This window comes from Gorilla gorilla, chromosome 6 (genome assembly GCF_029281585.2).
Source record: "Gorilla gorilla gorilla isolate KB3781 chromosome 6, NHGRI_mGorGor1-v2.1_pri, whole genome shotgun sequence".
Lineage (NCBI taxonomy): Eukaryota > Metazoa > Chordata > Mammalia > Primates > Hominidae > Gorilla > Gorilla gorilla.
Genome location: NC_073230.2, coordinates 134,450,795 through 134,478,782, shown reverse-complemented (window position 1 = coordinate 134,478,782; position 27,988 = coordinate 134,450,795). Strand labels below are relative to the sequence as shown.

Here is a 27,988-nt window from a genome sequence, read left to right as displayed (position 1 = left end):
CTGTGGTTAGCAAAGAATATTTTTTCCTTGAAAAGTTCATTACCAGTAACTCTTACTCTTCATATGCATGAAAGGCTAACAATATAATTTCAACAAGTCAATAAATATGGCCTTTAATAACTTGCCAGAGTTCTGCAATGGATATTTGAGTCAAAGCAAAGAATTTACCTTTTTTTAGCTAGTATAAGTATTTATAAATATGGAAATATGCTTAAGGGATATGGTGTGACTGAAAACCATGTTAAAATTAAAAAAACTATTTACATTTCATAAAAAGGTTATCCTAATTTTCAGTTATCTGCAATTGGCTAGAGTAGAAAATTTTATGTATTAATAATAGTAGCTGTATTAGTTCATTCTCACACTGCTATAAAGAAATACCTAGGCCGGGTGTGGTGGCTTATACCTGTAATCCCAGCATTTTGGGAGGCCAAGGTGGGCAGACTGCCTGAGCTCAGGAGTTCAAGAACATCCTGGCTAACATGGTAAAACCCTGTCTCTACTAAAGTTACAAAAAATTAGCCGGGCGTGGTGGCATGCACCTGTAGTCCCAGTTACTTGGGAGGCTGAGACAGGAGAATCACTTGAACCTGGGAGGCGGACGTTGCAGTGAGTGGAGAACATGTGACTGCACTCCAGCCTGGGCAACAGAGCGAGACTCTGTCTCAAAAAAAGAAATACCTAAAACGTGGTAATTTATAAAGAAAAGAGAATTAATTGGCTCATGGTTTTGCAGGCTGTACAGGAAAGAGGCCTCAGGAAACTTAAAATCATGGCTGAAGGTGAAGGGGAAGAAGACATGTCTTAACATAGCCACAGCAGGAGGGAGAAAGAGAAGCGGGAGGTGCTAAACACTTTTAAACAACCAGGTATCTTGAGAACTCACTCACTATCATGAGAACAGCAAGTGGTAAATCTGCCCCCTTGATCCAATCACCTCCCACCAGGCCCCTCCTCCAAAATTGAGGATTACAATTCAGCATGAGATTTAAGTGGGGACACAAATCCAAACCATATCAGTAGCTAACAGTTGGTCACTGTGATAGAATGGTCCTTTTGGACAATGTTTTTAAAACCCTAGCTATCAATTTTTTTTTTTTTTTCTAATCCAAAGACATAGAAGTAGGCAAAGCACAGTGACATGTTTTACTTCCTTTACTTTAAAGATGGAGAGTTAGGTTACTATTTTTTAAAAAAAATTAAAGTTTGAAAGGCAAAAAAATAAAAATAAAATAATAAAATACCAGGAATTTAGAGAAAGTAGAAAATATATAATTATGCATAATGTGATTTTGCTCTTAATATTCATATTTTGTGGCTTTATTCTGGTGTCAGAGTAAAAGTGTTTTTGTTACTGTGAGTAGTACTTTGTGTGACATTAAAGAATAATGAAAAGGGTCCAGGCTCTGAGAGATGCAGGGCTACGTGTAAATAGTCGCTCAGGCTTATTGACTGGGAAAATGATCTTCCCTCTCTGAGTCTCATTTTCTTCACATGTAAAGTATTGCAGGTGGCATTGCATTCACAGAGATGCTGAGTGGATTAAGTATGAAAACCTGGAAGTGGATGGTCAAGTGCCTGGAATCAAGAAAGTTAAAATTATGTAGGTAAAGCAAATCTAGCTTATTTAATAAGTGTGTCTCACTTTCATCGTTTTTTCAAATGGATAAAACAAACTTTGCCCTATTTATTTTATGTGTAAAACAAAATAATGATTATGAAAGAATTTTATGGAGATAAGAATGCTAGAAAATCTAGGATGTTATCAATTGTGAAATGCCCCTTTATTTCCTCAGATGAAATCCAAGATGACCTCATATCTGGGTTCCAGCAAGATACGCTACAAAATGAGGCCTTGGCGTTCTTTACGAAATCATCTACTCCTTAGTAGAATCCCTGTACAACACTGGATTCAAATTGAAAAGCTTTCTAATCATTCTGGTTCAGCAGAGGGTTAATCAAATTTCAATTCCTGACTATCTCACAACATAAAGGAAGACATTTTTTTAAGAGATCAGATGCGTTTTTGCTGGGTTAAGTACAGCAGCAAAGCGATGAATGTTGTCACCTGGGAAATAAAGCAAAGCGAGAGGTAATCAATTTCTTCCAGTTTTTATTTTGCTCACCCACTTGATTTGGAGCTACATATTGCTGCTCCCAAAATTAACAGTGAAGACATCTTGTTGCAATTCAGCAAGCATTACAATGTGCACTCCATTTTGAGTGTATTGAAAACCTCATCATTAAAGATCTTCTGAGACATCTATGTTTAAAATAACAGCATCTTGTGGTTACAGCAGCAAATTTAAACACATAGAAATAAAGAGGTTTCTGGTGAATTAGCTGTATGTTATAAGCTATAGTTAACTATCTGCATATTTATTCATTCATTTTACACAGTCTGCTCAGTTTTTTCAAAAGCAGACAGTCCAGTTTTGGTGTTCATTGTAAACTCAATTTGGTTTTAATTCCTTACTATACTTTCCTGGCATCTGCTTTTATGGAAATATAGCTGGTCATTAACACAGCTTTGTATGCCTTAAAACTGTGTTGTTTTTCATGCAAAGTAGACATTTGTAGAATAATTACAGATGGGAAAGTATGCCCCATGGAATTTTTTCTTCATTACAAAATTATCCTGTTCTGATCATTTTATATCCACTTCATTATAAGAGGAGAGCACGGGGATAATCAAATATGTTAGTTATGATAGTAATCTTTAGAGCACTTGTTCTTACAAAGTAAGAAGTGATGAATTATGTATAAAAGGAATCATTGTGGAAAAATTACTTAAGTAAATTCTTTCTGATCCCTGCGCCTTTTTACCACCTTCTCCAGTCTGTGAGAACAGCCTCTCTCAGCCACATATGAAGTTCCTGCTAAAGCTTACAGTCATGGTGAACTTGGCTGCTAACATCCAGAAGAGGAGGATTTGCCAGAAAATAACATCTACTCATCACTGTGTCCAGATTTCTCTTCCATCTTTTAGTAGGATAACCCTGAGCCGAATTTTCTCTGTAAGTTACTCCAAATCTACTCTCCACCCCACTCAATGCCCCACAAAATTGACCTGTACAGACTGTATCAACTGGAATGCCTTGCCTTCTAATTCCTTTTAAGTTTAACCAATAGGACGAACTGACAGGAAATTTCAAACTGGGAGGAAAGAGAGGTAAGGAGGTATTCCCTCAACTAGTCTTCAGTTGGCAGTATCTGCAAACTTCCACTGAAGCCCATAGCTCCTGCTGAGCAGCCCTCTCCAAAGCTCTTTCTTTGCAGGCTCTGATAACTGCTCTTTCTCTTTACCTTAGTGTTTATCATTAGTCAAGCCTAAGTGTGATAATGGCTTCAAATTGGAGTTAGTTCTAGAATGCATCAACATCGTTTTTTGGTTTTCTTTGCTCACATATTTGTAAGTAGCCCCTTGAGGCTGTCTCATTATCTTTTTTGAGAGTGCCATCTATTTCCTGAACGATTCAGGGCCCTGTCAACATTTTTTTTCTTATGGAAACAGAGAGAGGAGGACTGAGATATTTTGAGTTACAGAATGATAGATTTAGAACTGGAAAGAAGATTTATATACCAAGACATGATGAAATGGGATCCATAAATAAAAAGTGTTCTTCCCAAGTCAAAGAGCTAATTTCTTGAGGCAATGAGGCCATAATCAGTTTTCCAACTCCTGGTCAATTCCTTTTTTTAAAAAAAAACTTAACAACATCTGGATTTAATCATCCACAATCTAAATATTGAGATGAGTCAATAGGAATATGAGTCTTGCTTCATTTATTTACTTTTTGCTTTTTTAATGTAATTGCTTTTTGAGGAAGATTAATAAGTAGACTGGAAAAGAAGGAGATCAATGGAAATGAAACAGGATAAATGAAGAAAGACTAGCACAGATAAGGACTGCATTGTAGGGACAGTGGTAGTTGACTTTCTAAATAGCAGTTATTGAAAATACTTGCTGTAGCATTCCTGGTTGATGTTTTCAGTTTATGTTGTGGATAAATAGGCCCTGTACCCAGAGTACATTTTGTGTCTGAAACAATAAATACACAGCTGCCAACCTCACATAAAAAAAGGGTCACAATTTCACAATATGGGCTCAACTGGGGCTTTGAATCTGTATTTCAGTGCTGGAAAATACATATTTCCATTATACAATTAACCTTCCCAGTATAAGCATAAACCACCCCAGAACTTATACTAATATAAAAATTTTACTTTTTATGTGTACCTGATGTATTATTTTATGTCTTGTAGAGATCTACACATACCACAAACACTCAGAAATAGCTTCTAGGAAGAGCCCTTACTACCCTTTCTTATTCCCTCATTTAAGCATTTTAAATAATATAATTAAGATATATTTATTTTGTTCCTTTCTATGAGTAAGATAGTATTGGAAAAACAAAAATAAAATATTTCACAAGCTGGTTAAAGAAACCTACACTTTAATTTGCAAAGATGATTGCACATATAAAACTTGGTAATTCAAAAACATCCCAGAAAGGACAATTTATAGCACAAACACAAATCTATTCATGGTAAGCCCACATTTATGTAGTCACAGTTTACTTTTCAAAGGTTTATATTAGTGACAAAACCAAAAGCAACTAATATAAAACACTGTACTGTTTTCATTCAAATGGGATAATTCAATTGCTAAATGTTGGTTTTGTCTAAATCCATCATGCATCTGCCTTATAAACTGATTGAGAAATCCTAGATATTTGTGTATCACAGAAAATGTCTTTGCCCTAGGCTGTAAGTCAGGGGATGATTTGAATAAAGGTGTCAGTTTGTTTTATATTTAAAGAGAGTATAGCGGTAAAATAACCAATATTTATGACAGTATTGAACAACATTAGGCCATGAGCCTCATTAAAGCTTCATAGGTTTCTGTCTGACTTAGGACATAATTTCAAACAGCTGACACTCACATACACAGGAAAAATCAATTAGGTGGGAAAGCTATACAAATCAGTCAATCCATTAATAATAAAACAGCTCAAGAAAAAACACTTGAGATCTAGAGGGAAGGTAAAAATCATAAGAATCATTAATCCAGCTTAAGCAACATGGCAAAACCCCTTCTCTTAAAAAAAAAAGTAGTCAGGTGTGGTGGCACGCTCCTGTAATCCCAGCTACTTGGGAGGCTGAGGTGGGAGGATGGCTTGAGCCCGGGAGGTGGAGACTGCAATGAACTAAGATCATGCCACTGCACTCCAGCCTGGGCAACAGAGTGAGACCCTGTCAAATAAAAAAAAAAAAAAGAATCGTGAGTGACCTGACAAATTTCTTCTAATAGAATGAGAACCACTATAATGGAGGCATCAGGACTGGCTGAGTGTGATGCAGCCATCACATGCCTCAGGCTGGCTCCCCAGATCCAGGATCCCCTTGACCATCACATACTGTGGTCCAGAGAAACCACAGCGTGATAGCATCTTGTGTTTCACTCAACTGTTATTTCCCCAAATCATATTGTTTGATCATGACTGCTCAGTCCAAGAAGAAAAGCAATACACGTATTTTTAAAAAAAAAAAATACCAACTAAGATTACATGAGACTAGAAATTCCATCTTATTTATGTTTGTATTTCCAGTGTCTAGAATGGTGCTATTAAATGCTAATACACATGATCAAGTCATTAAATATTAGATTGCAATAAATAAATTAACTAGGGTCTCATCACTGCTATTAACCTGTTGTATGAAGTTGAACAAATTATTTCAACTTCCTGAGCTTCTGTTTCACATCTGAAAATTAGGGATTATTATAGTACCACCTCTGACTTCACACTGTTCCCCACCAAGAATGAAGTAAGATAATGCACATGAACAAGCTTTTTGGATTCCAACATACAATAACCTGAATACATGTGTTTGTGTTGCTATTTCATATTTTATGGGTTAAAAAGGGGCACCAACTTTGTCATTGGTATTCTTCTGTTCAATACATGATCAGATTTATCAAACAATTGTTAGTGGGCTTTTTTTCTGGAGAGTTTATTAAATGTTCCAATTTCAACAAAAAAAGTGGCTTGCAAATATTTAGTCCGTTTGGAGTTATTACAAAAAGATGTTGCTCATTATTTTTCCAAAATAATGAAAGGGAGTGTTCCAGAGTAAGGACCCAAACAATAGAAAGCTATGAACTCTGGCATTTCAGGACATGACACAGCAAGCCTTCCCCTAAGGTGGAAGGTTCTAGTCATAAGAGAATCATCAAATTTCAACAGAAGGAAAATGAATGATCATGTTTATTCTTACAGCAAAATGCCAGTGCCTGTAACAGCCAACGTGAAACAAGAACAAAAATAAAGTGGTTTATATAGCATAAAGCAGTGCATTCTTAGCAACTTCAAGAGGCCTCTAAAACAGCTTAATAACAGAAACTTCTAGGTGTGTAAGCAAATATATGCCTGGAACAGAAAATCCTTTTGCTTCACCGTTGAAAACAGTGTTAGTGTCTTGTGGAAAGAGATCAATGTTAGTGATCATAGGAAAAACTCAACCAATAGGCAAACAGAAAAGTAGCCAGGGATGAAAAGTAAGTTCAGTGATGATGGAAAATCAACAATTGAATGCTGTTTATGAAAATGAAAGAAAAGGCACATTGAGGTAAGGCAGAGAAAACAGTAGGGATTACTTGAAATACATGTGAGTTTTGCCACACTCCCATCAGATATTAATCTTTGGGACTCGGGAATGAAAAATAAAAGAATTCCCTAAATTACAGTTTATTCATAAACTACTTCAAATATTCCTCATACTTTTCACTCAAAATATAGATCTTAATATGCCTACTAGTTTGAAAATATTGTTTAATAATATTTAAAAAGATTTTCAGCCTATAGCAAAGTTTCAAAGACTAGAAAACAACAGTAAATATCATTGGCTAGTTTTCAAATATGAACAGTGAGATGTTTTAGCAAGGTTAAAATTATTTTACCCCCCAAGCATCTTACTTCTTGAAACACTGTTATAAGATTTGTATAAATTATAGCACATATACAAACTAATATCCATTTTATTGGTATGCATGTTCATGACCCTGTTTTCTGCCAAGGGTGAGTAATGAACATGCATAGCACTGAAGCAGCAATAAGCAAGATCGATTGGTCAGATTGTGACAGATTCTAACCTAAGTGTTTCTATGCTGTTCTCAGAAATGTCTACTTAACCTTTGATTCTGGATGTCAACATTTCCTGCTCTTGCTTTCAATGTGTCATAGTGCTTTCCTTCAAATCAGTAATTTCTCTATGTTGACTGTAAAGCTTTAATTATTTCAAGATAATTTTAATGCTTTTTCTCATGTTCCCAATTTTTTTGACAGAATTTTCTTAGGATTCTGGATTCAGAGAGACATAAGCTTGCTGAGAATCACTGGGAAGAAAGACTTGGATGAAAACTTTATGCAATACATACTTCTTGCTGCCCTGGTCTTTCTCATAGCCCCTCAACCTAAGGTAGCTCACTGTATTTTTTTTCTTTCTCCCAGTTTCTTGGTTATTCAGAGTCTTTTGTGGTACCATATGAATTTTAACCTTTTTTTACTAGATTTTTTTTTATTTCCATATGTTACTAGGGAACAGATGATGTTGGGTTACATGAGTAAGTTCTTTAGTGGTGATTTGTGAGATTTTGGTGGACCCTTCACCCAAGCAGTATACACTGCACCCTATTTGTAGTCTTTTAACCCTCATACCCTTCCCACCCTTTCCCCGAGTCCCCAAAGTCCGTTGTGTCATTCTTATATCTTTGCATCCTCATAGCTTAGCTCCCACTTATGAATGAGAACATACAATGTTTGGTTTTCCATTCCTAAGCTACTTCGCTTAGAATAACAGTCTCCAATCTCAACCAGGTCACTGTGAATGCTATTAATTCATTCCTTTTTATGGCAGAGTAGTATTCAATTGTATCTATACACCACAGCTTCTTTATCCACTCGTTGATTGATGAGCATTTGGGTTGGTTCCACATTTTTGTAATTGTGAATTGTACTGCTATAAACATGCATGTACAAATATCTTTTTTGTATAATAACTTATTTTCCTCTGGGTAGATACCCAACAGTGGGATTGCTGGATCAAATGGTAGTTCCACTTTTTGTTCTTTACAGAATCTCCATACTGTTTTCCACAGTGGTTTTACTAGCTTACATTCCCACCAGCAGTATAGAAGTGTTCCCTGTTCATCACATCCACACCAACATTTATTTTTATTTTTTTTTAGTTTTTTATTATGGACATTTTGCAGGAGTAAGGTGGTATTGCATTGTGGTTTTGAATTGCATTTCCCTGATCATTAGTGATGTTGCATATTTTTTCATATGTTTGTTGGCCATTTGTATATCTTCTTTTGAGAATTATGTATTCATGTCTTTAGCACACTTTTTAATGAGGTTGTTTTTTTCTTACTAATTTGTTTGAGTTTGTTGTAGATTCTTGATATTAGTCCTTAGTCAGATGTATATATTGTAAAGATTTTCTCCCACTCTGTGGGTTGTCGGTTTACTCTGCTGACTGTTCCTTTTGCTGTGCAAAAGCTCTTTCCTTTAAGTCCCAGCTATTATTTTTGTTTTTATTGCATTTGCTTTTGGGTTCTTAGTCATGAAATACTTGCCTAAGCCAATGTCTAGAGGGATTTTTCTAATGTTATCTTCTAGGATTTTTATAGTTTTATAGTTTTTATAGTTTCAGGTCTTAGATTTAAGTCCTTGATCCATCTTGAGCTGATTTTTGTATGAGGTGAGATATGAAGATCCAGTTTCATTCTCCTGCATGTGGCTTGCCAATTATCCCAGCACCCTTCGTTAAATAGGGTATCCTTTCCTCACTTTATGTTTTTGTTTGCTTTGTTAAGGATCAGTTGGCTCTAAGTATTTGGATTTATTTCTGGGTTCTCTATTCTGTTCCATTGATTTTTGGGCCTATTTTTATACAAGTACCATGCTGTTTTGGTGACTATGGCGTTATAGTATAGTTTGAAATCAGGTAATCCAGATTTGTTCTTTTTTCTTAGCCTTGCTTTAGCTATGTGGGCTCTTTTTTGGTCCCATATGTATTTTAGGATTGCTTTTTCTAATTCTCCGAAGAATGAAGGTGATATTTTGATGGGAATTGCATTGAATTTATAGATTGCTTTTGGTAGTATGGTCATTTTCACAATATTGATTCTACCCATCCATGAGCATGAGATGTGTTTGCATTTGTCTGTGTCATCTAGGATTTCTTTCAGCAAGGTTTTGTCATTTTACCTGTAGAGGTTTTTCACCTCCTTAGTTAGGTATATTCCTAAGTATTTTAATTTTTTTGCAGCTATTACAAAAGGGGTTGAGTGCTTGATTTGATTCTCAGCTTGGTCACTTTGTGTATAGAAGAGCTACTGAATAATGTATGTTAATTTTGTATCTGGAAACTTTGCTGAATTCTTTTATCAATTCTAGGAGCTTTCTGAAGAAGGCTTTAGGGCTGTCTGGGTAAACAATCATGTCATTAGTGAACAGAGGAAATTTGACTTCCTCTTTCTTGATTTGGATGCCCTTTATTTCTTTCTCTTGTGTGATTGCTCTGGCCAGGACTTCCAGTACTATGTTGAGGAGGAGTGGTGAGAGTAGGCATCCTTGTCTTGTTCCAGTTCTCAGAGGGAATGCTTTCAACTTTTCTGCATTCAGTATATGTTGGCTGTAAGTTTGTCTTGGATGGCTTTTACTACATTGAGGCATATCCCTTCTATGCCAATTTTGCTGAGAGTTTTAATCATAAAGGGATGCCAGATTTTGTTGAATGTATGCTTTTTCTGCAGCTATTGAGATGATCATGTGATTTTTGTTTTTAATTCTGTTTGTGTGGTATATCATATTTAATGACTTGCATATGTTAAATCATCCCTGAATCCTGGTATGAAACCCACTCGATTATGGTGAATTATCTTTCTGATATGTTGCTGGATTTGGTTAGCTAGTATTTTGTTAAGGATGTTAGCATCTATGTTCACCAGGAATATTGGTCTGTAGGATTTTTGTTTGTTTGTTTGTGATGTCCTTTCTGGTTGTGGTATTAGGGTGATACTGGCTTCATAGAATGATTTAGAGAGGGTTCCCTCTTTCTCTATCATGTGGAATAGTGTCAATAGGATTGGTACCAATTCTTCTTTAAACGTCTGGTAGAAATCTGCTGTGAATCCATCTGGACCTGGACTTTTTTGTTGGAAATTTTAAAATTACCATTTCAATCTTGCTGCTTGTTTTGGGTCTGTTCGGGGTATTTAATTCTTCCTGATTTAAGCTAGGAGGGTTGTATTTTTCCAGTAATTTATTCACCTCCTCTAGGTTTTCTAGTTTATGTATTTAAAAGTGTCCACAGTAGCCTTTAATGATCTTTTGTATTTCTGTGATGTCAGTTGTAATATTTCCCATTTTGTTTCCAAATGAGTTTATTTGGGTTTTATCTCTTTTTTTCTTAGTTAATCTTGGTAATGGGCTATCAATTTTATTTATTTATTCAAAGAACCAGCTTTTTGTTTCATTTATCTTGTATTTTTGTTTGTTTGTTTCAATTTCATTTAGTTCTGCTCTGATCTTGGTAATTTCCTTTCTTCTGCTGGGTTTGGGTTTTATTTGTTCTTGCTTATCTAGTTCCTTGAGGCATGACCTTAGATTGTCTGTTTGTACTCTTTCAGACTTTTTGATATAGGTGTTTAGGGCTATGAACTTTCCTCTTAGCAGCACCTTTGTTTTATCCCAGTAGTTATGATAGATTTTGTCACTGTTGTCATTCAGTTCAAATAATTTTTTAATTTCCATCTTGATTTCATTTTGACCCAATGATCATTCAGGAGCAGATTCTTTAATTTCCATTTATTTGCATGGTTTTAAGTGTTCCTTTTCGAGATGATTTCCAGATTTATTCCACTGTAGTCTGAGAGGGTGTTTGATATAATTTAAATTATCTTAAATTTATTGAGACTTATTTTGTGGCCTATCATATGGTCTATCTTGAAGGAAGTACCATATGCTGTTGAACAGAATGCATATTCTGTGATTGTTTGGAAGAATGTTCTGTATATATCTGTTACATCCATTTGTCCCAGGCTACAGTTTAAATCCATTGTTTCCTTGTTGAGTTTCTGTTTTGATAACCTGTCTAGTGCTGTCAGTGGAGTATTGAATTCCCCCACTATTACTGTGTTGCTGTTTATCTCATTTCTTAGGTCTATTAGTAACTGCTTTATAAATTTGGGAGATATAGTGTTAGGTGCATATATATTTAGGATTGTGATATTTTTCTGTCAGACAAGGCCTTTTGTCGTTAGATAATAGCCCACTTTGTCTTTTTTAACTGCTGTTGCTTTAGGGTTTATTTTGTCTGGTATAAGAATAGCTACTCTTGCTTGCTTTTGGTGTTCACTTGCATGGAATGTGTTTTTCCACCCCTTTATCTGAAGTTTATGTGAGTCCTCATGTGTTAGGTGAGTCTCTTGAAGGCAGCAGATAGTTGGTGAACTCTTATCCATTCTGCAATTCAGTATCTTTTAAGTGGAGCATTTGGGCTATGTACATTAAGAGCTAATACTGAGATGTGAGGTACCATTTCATTCATCATGCTATTTGTTGCCTGTATATCTTGTTTTTTTGTTTTTTAACTGTATTTTTGTTTTATAGGTCCTGTGAGATTTGTGCTTTAAAGAGGTTCTGTTTTGATGTGTTTCCAACATTTGTTTAAAATTTAGAGATCCTTTTAGCAGTTCTTGTAGTGTTGGCTTGGTAGTGGTGAATTCTCTCTGCTCATTTGTTTGTCTGAAAAAGACTGTATCTTTCCCTCACTGATGAACTTAGTTTTGCTGGATACCAAACTTTTGGCGGATAATTGTTTTGTTTGAAGAGGCTGAGTATAGGGCCCCAATCCCTTCTAGTTTGTAGGGTTTCTGCTGATAAATCTGCTGTTAATCTGATAGGTTTTTCTTTATAGGTTACCTGGTGCTTTTGCCTCACAGCTCTTAAGATTCTTTCCTTCATCTTAACTTTAGATAACCTGATGATGAAGTGCCTAGGCGATGATCTCTTTGTGATGAATTTCCCAGGTGTTCTTTGTGCTTCTTGTATTTGGATGTCTAGGTCTCTAGCAAGCCCAGGGAAGTTTTCCTCAATTATTACCCCGAATATGTTTTCCAGACTTTTAGATTTCTCTTCTTCCTCAGGAATGCCAATTATTCTTAGGTTTAGTCATTTAACATAATCCCAACTTCAGCATATCTGAGCTGAAACTCTCATTGGGTGGGTCTTGCTGCGGCTGCTGTGGGGGATGGAGGTGAGCTTCCCAGGTCAATGGAGTTATGTTCATAGGAGGATTATGGCTGCATCTACTGTGTCATGCAGGTTGTCAGGGAAGGAGGGGAAAGCCGGCAATCACAGGCCTCACCCAGCTCCCACTCAACCCAAAGGGCCAGTCTCACTCCCACTCTGCCCTCCCCACCCAACAGCATCAAGTCTGTTTCTAGGCAGTGGGTGAGCAGGGCTGAGAACTTGACCCAAGCTACCTGCCTCCCAGCTGTGAAAGCAAATAGGGCTTTCGTTCTTCCCCCACCTGTGGAGTCCCCACACCAGATTCACTCCCTCCTTCAAGTTCTGGCCAGGAGACTTCTCGATGGGTTCAAATGGTTACAAAGTTCATATAGAGGTTTCCTTCTCCCTGTGGCCTTTTTCCAGTGCCTCTAGCTTCCCTCCCCAAGGACCCCTGTGAGTCAAGCAGAATTGGCTTGCTAGGGGACCCAGAAAGCCCACAGGGTTTTTCCTGCTGCTTCCTCTACTCCTGTATTTCACTTGGCTCTCGAAATTGACTCAGCTCCAGGTAAGGTCAGAATCTTCTCCCACGATCTAGACCTTCAACTTCCCCAATAGTGAGGGGATGGTGTTCAGGGGCAGATGATCTCCCTTTCTTACTTTCACAGTTTGGGAACTCATATTATTTGGGGTGTCTCCTGGGTCTTGCAGGAGCAATCTGCTTCCTTCAGAGGGTCTGTGGGTTCTCCAGGCTTTCCTAATGTATTCTTGCAGTCATTCTGGAGCAAAAGTTTATGATGCAAGCCACTACACACTGCTCTGTTCGTCCAAGCAGGAACTGCAGTCTAGTCCTGCCTCCTGTCCTGCATGATCTCCCAAGTGGCTCTAACATTTTGTTTTCTGTTCTGTAGAAACTGCCATTGAGATTTTTCATAGGGATTGCATTAAACTTGTGGATCACTTTGAGTAGTATGAACATTTTAAGAGTAATAGTTTTCTAAGCCATCAGCATACAATGTCTTTCCATTTATTTGTGCCTTATTTAATTTGTTATCAATATTTTGTAGTTTTCAGTAAACATGGCTTTAACCTTGGTTAAGCTTATTGGTTAAGCTAATTCCTAAATAGTTTACTTTTTTTTAATGCTATAGGAAACAGAATTTCATTCTTAAATTCCATTCCTATGCGATGAAAAAAAAAACTATTTGCAAAACATAGTTTAGGGGTTAATCTTCAATACATATAAGAAGCTTCTACAAATCAATAGCCAAACAATACAAAAAAACCCCAAGTAACTCAATTTAAAACATGGATAAAGGACTTACATAGTCATTTCACTAAAAAAAAAAAATACAAATTGCCAAGAGATATAAAAACATGTTCAAAAAACTACCTATTGTGTACTAAACTCACTAACTGGGTGACAGTATCCCTACTCCAAACCTCAGCATCATGTAATATACCCATGTAACAAACTTATACAGGTACCCCCTGTATCTAAAATAAAAGTTGAAATTTTACAAAAGAAACATAATGTCAGTAATCATCAAGGAAATACAAATCAAAACCACAATGAACAATCACCTCGTACCTGTCAGGATGATTATTATTAAAAAAAAAAAAAGAAAGAAAGAAAGAAAACAAGATAAGTGTTGGTAAGAATGTGGAGAACTTAGAACATTGTACATGGCTGGTGGGAATGTGAAATGGGGCTGCTATAGGAAAAACAATATAGAGGTTCTTCATAAAATTAAGAATAGAACTACCTTATGATTCAAAAATCCCATATCTGAGTATGTCTGCAAAAGAACTGAAATCAGAATACTGAAGAGATGTCCACACTTCATTGTTTTTTCCAACACCGTTCACAATAGCCAAGCTATTGAAACAATTTAAATGTTCATTGACACTTCTGCCTCTCTCATTCTTCCCTCTTTTCCTCCCTCCCTTCCTTTTTTTTTTAAATTATACTTTAAGTTTTAGGGTACATGTGCACAACGCGCAGGTTTGTTACATATGTATACGTGTGCCATGTTGGTGTGCTGCACCCGTTAACTCATCATTTAACATTAGGTATATCTCCTAATGCTAGCCCTCCCCACTCCCCCAACCCCACAACAGGCCCCAGTGTGTGATGTTCCCCTTCCTGTGTCCATGTGTTCTCATTGTTCAATTTCCACTTACGAGTGAGAACATGTGGTGTTTGGTTTTTTATCCTTGCGATAGTTTGCTGAGAATGATGGTTTCCAGCTTCATCCATGTCCCTACAAAGGACATGAACTCATCATTTTTATGGCTGCATAGTATTCCATGGTGTATATGTGCCACATTTTCTTAATCCAGTCTATCGTTGTTGGACATTTGGGTTGGTTCCAAGTCTTTGCTATTGTGAATAGTGCCACAATAAACATACGTGTGCTTGTGTCTTTATAGCAGCATGTTTTATAATCCTTTGGGTATACACCCAGTAATGGGATGGCTGGGTCAAATGGTATTTCTAGTTCTAGATCCCTGAGGAATTGCCACACTGACTTCCACAATGGTTGAACTAGTTTACAGTCCCACCAACAGTGTAAACGTGTTCCTATTTCTCCACCTCCTCTCCAGCACTTGTTGTTTCCTGACTTTTTAATGATTGCCATTCTAACTGGTGTGAGATGGTATCTCACTGTGGTTTTGATTTTCATTTCTCTGATGGCCAGTGATGATGAGCATTTTTTCATGAGTCTTTTGGCTGCATAAATGTCTTCTTTTGAGAAGTGCCTGTTCATGTCCTTCACCCACTTTTTGATGGGGTTGTTTGTTTTTTTCTTGTACATTTGTTTGAGTTCATTGTAGATTCTTGATATTAGCCCTTTGTCAGATGAGTAGGTTGCGAAAATTTTCTCCCATTCTGTAGGTTGCCTGTTCACTCTGATGGTAGTTTCTTTTGCTGTGCAGAAGCTCTTTAGTTTAAGTAGATCCCATTTGTCAATTTTGGCTTTTGTTGCCATTGCTTTTGGTGTTTTGGACATGAAGTCCTTGCCCATGCCTACGTCCTGAATGGTATTACCTAGGTTTTCTTCTAGGGTTTTTATGGTTTTAGGTCTAACATGTAAATCTTTAATCCATCTTGAATTAATTTTTGTGTAAGGTGTAAGGAAGGGATCCAGTTTCAGCTTTCTACATATGGCTAGCCAGTTTTCCCAGCACCATTTATTAAATAGGGAATCCTTTCCCCATTGCTTGTTTTTCTCAGGTTTGTCAAAGATCAGATAGTTGTAGATATGTGGCATTAATTCTGAGGGCTCTGTTCTGTTCCATTGATCTATATCTCTGTTTTGGTACCAGTACCATGCTGTTTTGGTTACTGTAGCCTTGTAGTATAGTTTGAAATCAGGTAGCATGATGCCCCCAGCTTTGTTCTTTTGGCTTAGGATTGACTTGGCAATGCGGGCTCTTTTTTGGTTCCATATGAACTTGAAAGTAGTTTTTTCCAATTCTGTGAAGAAAGTCATTGGTAGCTTGATGGGGATGGCATTGAATCTGTAAATTACCTTGGGCTCCCTCCTTTCCTTTCTCATTTTCTTCCTTGTTACTTTCTCCCTTTCTCTCGTTTGGTTCTTCCTCTTACTAAACCATAGATGGCATTAAAGCAAATGTTCACTGTGTTCACTGTTATATGCTTTAAAAGAGTGCCTGGCACACAATAGGTGCTCAATAAATGCTCATTAGATGAGTGAATAAGTGAATGAGTGAATACATGAAAGAATAAAAAAAAATCTTGGGTCATTTATTTAAATGGAGCTCATTTTTGATGTGACGATATTGCTGTTTTGCTCCCAGAGTTGTTGTAAAGGGTACATATGATGAGTTTAAGAAAATATTGATACAAATTTATTTGAAAATGGAACATATTAAGATACTAAGCCTGTAGAATTTTTTTTAAAATAAAGAGACTATAGACATGGTATAGCTGTATTTAAAATGTTAGCCAAAAATACTTAAAAAGTACTCACAGGCAGATTTTTTTTTTAATTAAAGTTCACTGTAGTTTTCTTAAGACATAAAATATTGGTAGTTGCCAAAGTTGTTCACCATGATTTAGAGATCTACACTTCAGTAAATAGAAAGGAAAAGTAGAAAATTACTTTGCATTGTTGAGTATTTAGAGTAGATCCAAGACCATATTAAGATTTTTACATATTATATATCACTGAGGCAGTACTGTTATTTTAATTTATAAATTTATAAATAAAGAATTCAACCCCAGATACATGAGATCTGCATGTCTTTAAATCAAGTGCTTTACCTACTACATCATCTTTCTTTCATCAATGACTAGGAAAATGGTGCAACAGATAAGTCTGTAACAATTTTTTATCCTATGTAAACCAAAAAAAGTATCAGACAATTGTCAATCAATTAAAAAATTTATTTTGCAAAGGTTAAGGAGGCACATGCGGGAAACAGGCCCGTACCTTTCTCCAGTGATGATTCTGAGGGCTTCAGTATTTAAAGGGGAAAGGGTTAATACTGGGGACAGAGCAAGAAATTTTTAAAAGGTGTAGGTAGATGAGGCAGACGGTTGCATTCTTTTGAGTCTCTGATCGGCCATTCATGTGTGAGGGAAAGATAGAGAAATAGTCACTTATGCATTCATCTGGCTCAGTGAATCTGCATTTTCACATATGATAAAATAAATGTAGGGCAGAGGAAGCAATCAGATAGGCATCTGTCTCAGGTGATCAGAGGGACGACTATGAGTTCTGACCTTTTTTCCATACCTGTGAAGATAAGGTATCAATTTACATTGCCGGGGTGAAATTCAACAGAACTGGTTTAGGGTAAAGATCTTGAGCCTCACATGGAATTTCCTAATGGGCAAATTGTGAGGGAAATATGTAGTGTTTTGTTGTTGTTGTTGTTGTTGTTGTTATTTTTTAAGTATAGCTATCTTATTTGGGAATGAAATGGGAGACAGGTTTGCCTGACTCAGTTTATTTTCCTTTCATACCTATGTTTTATTATTGGGTGCCAGTTCTGTCCACTCCCTTTTCAGAGAAATCCCACCTACTGTCCTGGCTGAGGTGTTGTCAGGTTACAGAACTCAATGTTACCTTAACTCACCTTAAGTGATTGGGCCAGGAGAAATCTTCTATGCTACAGCTTTAAAAAAAAAATGATAAATCGCCTAGACTGCTTTCTTTGGAATTTGAATTGAGAAAACAGAGGTAAATGTCAGTTATCTTGGGGTTTTGACACAGTTAATTTATGAGGTCACACCTTGGAGAAAAAAATAGAAAATGTATGAAGCAGTCAGGGGTGAGGCTGGTGTGCTAGGAAGCCAAAGCCACCTGCAAGCAGAAGTTATTAAAGAGTAGGAAAATAAGTCAGCAGTAAGGAAAGACAAGAGCAAGAATCACACATGCTGAGATGAGGGAGATGATGCAGCCTCTAAGAGATGACAAGAGAACCCTTGTTTTTCTAGTTCTTAGTTTCAGTCCCTATAAGACTATGTCTCTTATCATTTGGTAACTGTACAATTGTCTGTTATATCTTTATTTTAAAAAATAAATCTTCCCTTTTCTTTTGCCAGAACTAGTCGGAGACGTCTCTCTTGAAATTAAAATGATTGTAAGTAGAACAGATTATACTGCTCCAAAAAACCCATTATTTTGCGGGATGTGTGTGTGTGTATGTGTGTGTCTGTATTTAGAGAAAGAGTGTTTTCTCCTCAAGCTATGAGTTTCAGTTTTATTTTAAGACACACTTTTATCTGTTACCACAGTGGGAGAACAGAGAATTTTTTTTTTGCATGTGATTTCTTGCTTTTAGGAAAGAGTTTCAAAATTTGAATAAGAAATAATACATAGAAATCATCTTTCTTTGTTATAGCCTCCCAATCTTATTCACATAGTCTGAAAATTCAGCTTTACATAATAAGAACTACATCCACCTCATAGCTACAATAATTACTGAAGTTTAATTTTGCAGGAAATATAACTAAGAATAATAGCAAATGAAGATTTCTTAAGCTTATCTTAAATATTACATTTAATACTATATCAATTAATGAAAGTTTTATTTCAATGATTAATGTTTGATTGCCTTAAGCTAGCATTCTTATTCAAAATAAAAGCTTCACCAGTGTGCATTTATAACTTATAGTCCTGACAGTTAAACTGAAGTTTGGGCTGAAAATATCTTTGTGCAACAGAAATGCACATATAAGACTAACATGAACTATGGTGGACATTAAACAGAAAGGTATTACAAGTATAAGACCTAACTCAAAAAATGTCTGCTAGTTGCGTGCAAATACTCTAAAGGAATAAGATAAATATCTTTATGTGACTTAATAAGCCCGATTTCATTATTTTATAGTTATACCACTATAACTTCAGTACAAAGTGTAAATTGGTGTCTTTCTAGTTAATAAAAAGTAAAGACAGGTTTTCTAGGGGTATGAATGTTTTTAGACATAAATGTAGAGGTGATAGTTGTTTTCCTGATATAAACAGAGTGGATAAAATATGCAAAACAGGTTTAAATCATTAAGCAAGGGGAGCAAAAATTAAGAAACATTAGCTCAGCCCTCATTCAGGCTTAAGGTCACTTCAATAGGTTATTCTTAGAGACACCTAAAGTCACCCATTGGCCAAGCATAGAAATTCATTTCTCTTGTTAGGACTTTGTAAATACAGAAAGTGGGCTGTGTTTCCACAGACCCTTTATTCCAGCACGTCTCCTGTGGCTCTTCTCTGTTATCTACTACTGCTCCATTAATTTCTCCATGAACCTTGATGATTTCCTACAGGCAATTACCCAAAGGCCATTGCCAAGACTGATGATAATCCTTCCTACAGTTCACATGCTTTGGCTGATAGAGCCTACGCAGAAGGTGTAGCTCTGTTCTCTCTGCCATCACGATCTCCTCTCCATTTGCCCCCAATCTCCTGCGTTGGCGTCTATCTCTAGCCCATCAGAAGCATTTTCACATTCTTGTCAAAGTGAGGAATGAGAAAACTGGGCCAGCATTATTAGTCACAACTTCACTCAGTACAAAGAGGCATCATTCACTCTGCCCCTGGAACCGTCTTCATTCTCTACTATCATTTTTCTTTATCACTTACAGCAATATTCTTTCAGAAGTTTCATGGACTCTTCTTTGACTTTTTTCATAAAATCTTGAATCAAACCTGTCTCCATGCAATGGTTCTCCCCAGCATGAGTAACTTTAGGTCCTTTCCCTTGGGGCTGCCAGACTCCACACAAATAATGGGCCTTATGATGATTAAGGAATTCTTCCAAGTGACAGTTAAAGAGGCTGCCTGCCTAGAGCAAATGAAAGGCATGTGGAATGGAGATGGGTGTTATAAAAAGAATGAGTTTGGATGTTGCAAATTTCACAAAATACCCTCTCTGAAGATCAAATTCTGATGCAGGTAAGAGACTGGAATTAGGTAGAAATTCTAATTATAAAATCCGTGAATAACTACATATTTCTGAATACAATATTGTCAGTTATTTTATTCTAGAGTCGATGAAATGTGAATTTAAATACTCAAGGCTTTAAATTCAAGAGAAAAGTATTAGAGATGACTTTATCATTGCAAATTAAACATAAGAGCTAGATTTCTTCTTAAGTTTTTCATTTTTGTTTTTCTTCACCTGTACTCTTCTCAAAACCTGTATTTATGCTGACAAGATTATTTTGGCTCTAGCAGTAGATTTGGGTTTGCAACAGGAAGTAATTGTAATTAGCAATTTATGCAAAATAATTATTCTTTTTTTATGACTTGGATGTTGACCTTAGTGTGTGTCTGTGTGTATGTGTGTATGCGCGTGCATGTGCATGTATGTGTATAAGTGTACATATTACTAGAAACTGTTAGAAATGTTTTAAGGAGTATTATTAAAGTTTATAAGTGAAATAATCTTCATGATATAAAAAACATGAATAGACATAAATGAATAAAATATTTCACAATATATTTTTGAGTCAGTAATTTCAGATGTCCTTTTGGTATTTTCCTATAATTCTGCCTTTCCCAAAATATAAAAATGTATTCATTACCTTCTCTCCAAAAATGCTTCCCTCTCCAGAGCTCCTTTCCATCCTTATTACCACCATCATTTCACCAGTCATAGTTTCACACATCCTTGTCATCTTCATTGCTCTTCCATCTTATTCAATCAAGGCATCATACAAACTTTAGAATTCACTTCAAAACATGCCTTACATTTATCTCTTTCTTTTCATTATCTCTGTCCCCATTTTAATTGTGAATCTTATTATTTCAAATTTAGAGTGTCTCTACAGGTATCTCTACAGTTATACTGATACTCTACAGGTATGCTGATATCTCCACAGGTATACTGTACTGGCACCTCCTGCCATGTATAATACAATGTTTTACGTTCACCAGACCTGTAACAAAATTTTTGTTTAACTGTTTTTTTCTTCACTTCCATTTTCTTCCTCTTTTTCTTCTCTCCTACAAATTTAGATCTGTATGTTATTGTCAGGCTTTCTTTATTGTTTTCATATTATTACTTTCTTAAACAATTTTCAGTAGCTTCCTACTGGCTATGGAAGTAAATCTAGATTTCTCTGCTCTTATTTCATACCTGACAAATTCCGGCTCTGCCATGCCAGTCAAAACTTGTACTTCACAGCTTCACGGTGTGGACTGTGCTTTAGACAAGCCAACTTGAACACAATCCTTTCACAATGACATGCTTATGCTGACTTCATTCTTCTCTTTTGCCTAAGGGGTATTTAATGCTTCAAGCTTATCATTCAAGTTGAGGTTAAGTTTAGTTTTCCAAATATCTGCTATAACACCTAATTCAAATGTTGCTCTTGTAGGTGTTACACTTCATCATGTGCTACTTTCTGGCATTTACTTTCCCAGCGTGAAGGAAAAATGCCTCGATGGCAAGGATTAGGCTGCATAGTCTAAGTATGACAGAGTCTCCTGGCAGTAAACTGCCCTAGAGACCAACTAGGTCAGCCCCTTCATTTTAAAGCTGATAAAACTGAGGCTTAAGTGATCAAGTGGCTTTCAAAAAGCCATAGAACCCTTAACAACAGCATTAGGAATCACACTCCATTTTCGCCTCAGTACATAGCATAGCATATACATAGGAAAGCGTATATTAATTCCACTTAATTCTGGATTTGCGTGTAACTAATTCTCTGTAGACAGGAAAAGATGTTTATTTTCACAATATTATAGCTTTCAAAGCTGGCTGATTTCAAAGTATCCTGTTGTGACCAGAAATGAACAAAATATTTACTGAGGGAGAATATATGTCTTATTTTTAAATAGTTTCTAATTTCTTCTTCTTTTTTTTTTTTTTTTTTGAGACGGAGTCTCGCTTTGTCGCCCAGGCTGGACTGCAGTGGCACGATCTCGGCTCACTGCAAGCTCCGCCTCCTGGGTTCACGCCATTTGCCTGCCTCAGCCTCCCGAGTAGCTGGGACTACAGGCCAGCTAACTTTTTGTATTTTTAGTAGAGATGGGGTTTCACCATGTTAGCCAGGATGGTCTCGATCTGCTGACCTTGTGATCCACCGGCCTCGGCCTCCCAAAGTGCTGGGATTACAGGCATGAGCCAACGCGCCCAGCCATAGCTTCTATTTTCTAAACAGAATGGGAACCCAGTTATCTTTTATTTACCTAGTAGGGTAATGTACATAAAGAATCCAATGTGAAAATTGCAGAGAAAACTATAGAGGAAAAGAGTTAGAAGGAAAGAAGAGATGGCTGGAAGCATGGAGAGAAAACAAAATGAGGATTTTTGCAGTGAATTGCTAAATGCTTTGCGTTGTAATGTCATTTCTTCCCTAATCACTCCACAAAATCTTTAATAAATTAATCTTACAACTCATTATTTCAAAATGCAACCCAAAGTACTTCTGCACTGGTTCAATGTGGGTAAAAAAGGAAAAGAGATTCAGCATAAAGTTTCAGATACATCTGTATTACTTTGAGTCATCAGCAATAGTTTAAATTTTTTAATTATTTGTCTTCTTTTTAATACTGACAAAATCCTACTTCAATTAAAATAGTGTAATTTATAAAAATTAAATATTTTAGGTATTTCATGGAATATCTTAATTATATAGGAAAGATATATTTCAATGATTAAAGAAAATTTCTCATTAAACTACAAAATTGGAAATAAAAATGACATTTTCTGAATAAAGCTGAATGGGGAAATTTTTAAAATAAAAGCTTTGATTTTAGCACAGTGTTTTTACAGAGTTTTGACAAATTATCATATGGTCCATTAGTTGATGAGTACAATTTATATGTAGTAGAAACATTTGAAAATATTAGTTATAGATGGAAATTTTTGGCTTAGTTAGTTGTAATATATTACTCACCTACTAGGTACAAAATATAAAAGTATCCATTGATTTTACATTTGTGTTTGATTAGTGATTAATATAGTTTTGTGTAGTTTATGTAAAACTGTAACTAAACAAAATTTTTTTGGCATGATTCATATTCTTTTCAACATACCAGAAATGTTTACAGTGATGTTTTCTTTCTTTAAAATGTGTCATACATGTTCACCATTTAAATTTTTATTATGCTTGTAATCCCAGATAAAACAATGCCATCATGTTCTGTTCTGTGAAACAGTCTTACTTTAATTCACTTGTTTATTTGGAAAAAAAATAAGCTCTTAAGAATTTGAATTTTTTTTAAAGTTGGGGTTACTTTAGTCAACATGCAAACTCAGTATCTTAGTTCCATATTGTTGCTTTAACCGAGTACCACAAATTTAATGGCTTAAAACAACTAAAATTTGTTATCTTACAGTTCTAGAGGTCAGAAATCCAAAATGGGTCTCGGTAGGCTAAAATCAAAGTGTCAGGAGAGCTGAATTCCCTTGCAGGTTCTAGGGGAGAATTGTTTCCTTGTTATTTCCAGCTCCTAAAGGCTGTCTGCATCCCTTGATTTGTGGCCCCTTCTTCCATTTGCAACACCAGCGGCATAGCGTCTTTAGATCTTTCTCTGACCCTTCTGCCTTCCTCTTCCACTTATAAGAACACTTGTGTTTACACTGGGCCCACTAAAATAATCCAGGATGAGATCAGTTGATTAGTAGCCTAACTCCACCTGAAATCTTAATTTCCCATTGTCATGTAATCTAGTGTATTCCCAGATTCCAGGGAATAAGATGTGAACATCTTTGGAGGACTACTCCCAGCCATTAAAATAAAAGTTGCTTCATTTTATTATAATCTCCATATCTCTGATTTTCAAGCATTCATAATTCATGTTTAGATTCATATCTCACAATGAACTTCTATGCTTAGAAGACTACAAGATAAATTTTATGTTTAAATAGAATTAAGTTATTTTATTAAAAATTATCCAGCATCTTTTAAAATTTAGGTAGCGAGTACATGATATTCAAAATCTTGGATTTGCATGCATTGCTTATTTTGTGAAGAAGACTGGCCAGAAACTTATTATAAAATTCCACAGCAAGTGAATGCCCAGCAGGAAGAACCTTTTTCCTACTTCCTCCACTACACGTTTGTCTACACAAATCACGCGTAAATGTCAGAATCCACTTTCTACAATTCATTTTTAAGTTTCCCTTCCATAGTGCTGAAATTTAACAACCAGTGAGCCAAACAATAAACCTAAATCTTACAGCCAAAAGTAGCTTTCAGAATAATGAAATTTTAGGATTGACTTAATAAAACACCACTATATTATAAAAAGTTTTATGATATTTTTTGTAATATTGTATTTTATATTTGGCATTTACAACTTATAGCTAGAAGGACAAATAATTTCTTAAGTTTCAATCCTCATTGAATTTATATAGTTCAATTATGCCTAAAATCAGACATTAGTCTCTAAGCACTCAACTGACAAAATAATTTTGATAATCGTTTATAAATTCTAGAAGGAATAAAAATATTTTATTTCAATAATTTGTGTGGCTTTGGTTTGTATAATTTCTATATAGCCTTTTCTACTGTGTCTCTTCTGTCAAGCTCACCAACTGAACAATTTTTATTTCAAGTATTGTGTTTTTCATTTCTGTTTCCATTTCATTATTTTAGAGGTTCTATAGCTTTTCTAAAATATTCCATATGCTTTTTTATATACTCCTTTAACTGTAGAAACATAAACATATTTAAATAGTTAATATAGCATCTTTCTGATAATTCCAACATCGGTGTCATTGTTTTTCTTTTATTCTTATTCTTAACCCTCTTGTTTATGTGTTTATTTTTCTGCTTATATACAGTATTTTTTATTCTATACTGGACATTGCAAAGTTACATTTTAAGTATTCTGATTTTTAAAAAAATATCCATGGAAAATTATTGTTTTTCTAGTAGGCAGTTAAATTACTGGTGTTTGCTGTTATCACATGAAGACTTTGTTTTACACTTTGCTTGGGTCTGTTTATTTTGGCTTTGCATTTAGTTCTAGGGCAAATTTCTTCATCTTGTGGCATGGTCTTTATTCCTAAAATGGAATCTGAGGTTTTGATGGAAGTCTGAACTGTTATAATATCTCCTCTAGTATGACAAGACTTCAACTCAAACATTTGTATTCTCAACGCCTAGAAGCTTCTGAACAATCTACTCAGCTTCTTAGACTTCTTTCTTTTTCTCTTTTCTGTGTTCCTTATAGCTTTAACCTTTTGCTTCTCCTTTATTCAAATTTTGTATTCAAATTTTGTATCATCTCCAAACTATGAGCAAATGTTTATAGTAATTTTATTTTAATCACCAAAAAAGGGAAGTAACTAAGATGATCTTCAGTAGGTAAATAAACACACTTAATAAATCCACACACAAGTGAATATTATTCAGTGAAAAAAAAAGATATGAAATGTCATGCTATGAAAATACATGGATGAATCTTAAGTGAAGATTGCTAGTGAAAGAAGAGAGTTGGTAAAGGCTGGAAATTGTATGATTCTAATATACAGCATTCTCAAAAAGCAAAATTGAGGTGATATTAAAAAGATCAGTGGTTTTCAGGAGCTTGTCATGGGAAGGGGTAGAGGGTTTAATAGGTGAAACACAAGAGATACTGTGGGTTGTGAAACTATTCTACATGAGACTGTAATGATGAATTCAAGACACAATGCAAGTGTCAAAATTCATAGAGCTTTATTCCACAAACAGTTAACCTTAGTGTATGTAAATTTAAAAACATGTAAGAGGTCAGAAGATCTCAGGACAGAAAGCAATGTGTAACAAAATTATCTAACTTTATTAAGAATATATGAAAAGCATTCACTAAAGAGGGTGAGAAAGACATGCTGACGCAAAAAAGTTTGGAAATGGAGTATAGAAGACAAAGGACAAAAAAAGAAGTGTACATAGGCATTGCACTTTAGTTGATAAAGTTGATTCTTACTGGAATATGTATGAGCAATTTTTGTAGTGCTGCATGTTTATACTGGAGTTGAACAGTTAGGTAAATATTTGGTAAACCTGAGGAGCCAGGTTTCCCACTGTTGGAGATGAGGGTTATAGATAAGTAAGGGAAGGAGTTTAAAATGATCCATGTGATAATCAGTATGAACTCCATGTTTGGCCTAATATAGATAAACATGGCTACACATAGAAATATTGTAGATACATGTATATAAGTGAATTCATATATACACGTATATATCACAGCCCCATGACAATGGGCACACATAGCATCCAATTCTGGGTCTCTTTTTTTTTCTTTGGTACTTGGTTTCTAATACTATTCTCAAATTTTAAAAACTAGGGTTCTTTGGAAAAGTCCATTATATACAACCGTTGGAGCATTTTTTTTAGTGTCAGGAAGTAAGCAAGTGGTAAAACAAAACAAAACACAAAAACAAAAGCAGAAATTTAAAAAAATATAATGAGGCTATGTCAAAGGGTTATAGAAACTAACTGAAAGAGCTACCAATGGCCAAAGCTGGAACCATTTAGCAAAAGGCAAAAAATAAATAAATATTAGATTATACTACAAAGTATAAAATTAATATGAGTCCATATAATATAGATAACAATTGAATACACAAATAAATGAAGAATAGACAAATCTATGCAGAAGAATTCTAAATAATTTAGATATTCCACCTTCAAAATTGTGGAGTGTAATTCCTGACTCCTTAAGTGCAGGCTCCACATAGGTACTTCCTTCTAAAGAGTATAATATGGGAATGGAAGAAAGAGGTAACTTTACAGTGGACAAATCTGACAAACACTACCTCAAGCCAGGTAGTCAAGTTTAATAGTGATAAGTCACGTATTCTTAATATTATATAATAAGAATGGTACCTCATCTCTGAGATCTTCCTCCCCCTAATCCATAAAACCAGTGCGGTCATTTTAAAAAAATTCAGAATGAAGGACATTTTATACAGCATGTGACCAATAATCCTCAAAACCATGAAAGTCATAAAAAAGAAGAAAAGCCTTAGAAATGGTAAGAGCCAAGAGGTGCCCAAGGAGACACAACTATTAAATGTAGTAGCTGTGGTCTAGAAAAGAAAAAAAATAACTAGGAAAAAACTAAGCAATTCTGAATACTGTGTGCACTATAGTTAATAATAATGATTCAATACTGGTTTACTAATTATTGCAAATATACCATGCTAATGTTAGGTGTTAATTGGGGAAGCTGAGTATAGAGCATATGGAAATTCTGTGTGTTCTCAACATTTTTTGTAAATATAAAACTTTTCAAAAATAAATAATTTTTAAAATCTTATATTAATAGTATTTATAAAGCTGATATTTTTTCTTTAGAATATAATTTGTTATTATTATCTTAGCAATAAACATTCATCTAATTGTTAAAACATGTAATTTTCTTAATACTTTCTCTTACATATGTGATTGATATGTATATATGAATATGCAAATTTATTTGTTTAAAAGAAGTTTTAATTGTTTAATTTAGTCCTATGTTCCTCATATGACCTATGCCACAATATCACATATCTCTGGGAACCATGTATCAGAACAAAAAGAGAAAGAAAAAAACTAATGTCTGGCATTACTGGGAAATAATGTTTTATTATGCAGGAACCTATTACAGTCATGCTGACAAGAAATATTTGACAAGCTAATTTTTTTTCTCTTAGAAAAATGCTACCTTTGCTTACCTCCTCCCCACACTTCAAAGCAGTGGCTGTCTTCAATATTGGCAGCAGAACAATGCTCAAACGTTTGTTGCACTTGGTACACTCACTTCTCCGCTTTCTGGGACTTGAGTCCATAGATGAAAAGAAGCATTGGTTTTCCTTGGGCTTGAATGGTATTCATCCTGAGAGTAGATGTTTAGAATTAGGAGTTGTATGGTGCCTGCACTGACTGCCAGACCTAATGACAAAAGTGTCAATTTACTTTTTACTAAAGTTATTGTCTTTCTGTTTTGTTTGTGAGATGTACAGCCCTCATACATAGTGCTACTTAAAGTAAGTTCTGCACCTTGTTGTCAGTGAACATGCCCTTGGGAACCGTCTGTCAAAAGGAAAGTGTAGATATTGAGAATAAGCATTGAAAGACTTTTATTGCACTTTGGAATGGCCATAATATCATTACATTTTATGAAAATATTTAACCTCAAAGAATTAGAAATGCAAATTTCGTATTTGATCATAGATATGTTGAGGATCACTGCTCTCAAGCATGGGGTCTAGGGCGAGGTATCTCCTTCCCCAAG

The 27,988-nt window shown here is 35.3% G+C and overlaps 1 long non-coding RNA gene across 2 annotated transcripts in view; it reads right to left on the bottom strand.

Annotated features, from left to right (window-relative positions):
• LOC129523803 (uncharacterized) overlaps nucleotides 1-27,756 on the bottom strand; it is a 63,799-nt gene extending 36,043 nt beyond the window's left edge. For both annotated transcript variants that reach the window (XR_008667431.2, XR_008667432.2), the window contains exon 1: nucleotides 27,429-27,756. This is a non-coding gene — a long non-coding RNA (uncharacterized lncRNA). The remainder of the gene's footprint in view (nucleotides 1-27,428) is intronic.
• Nucleotides 27,757-27,988: the final 232 nt, after the last annotated feature.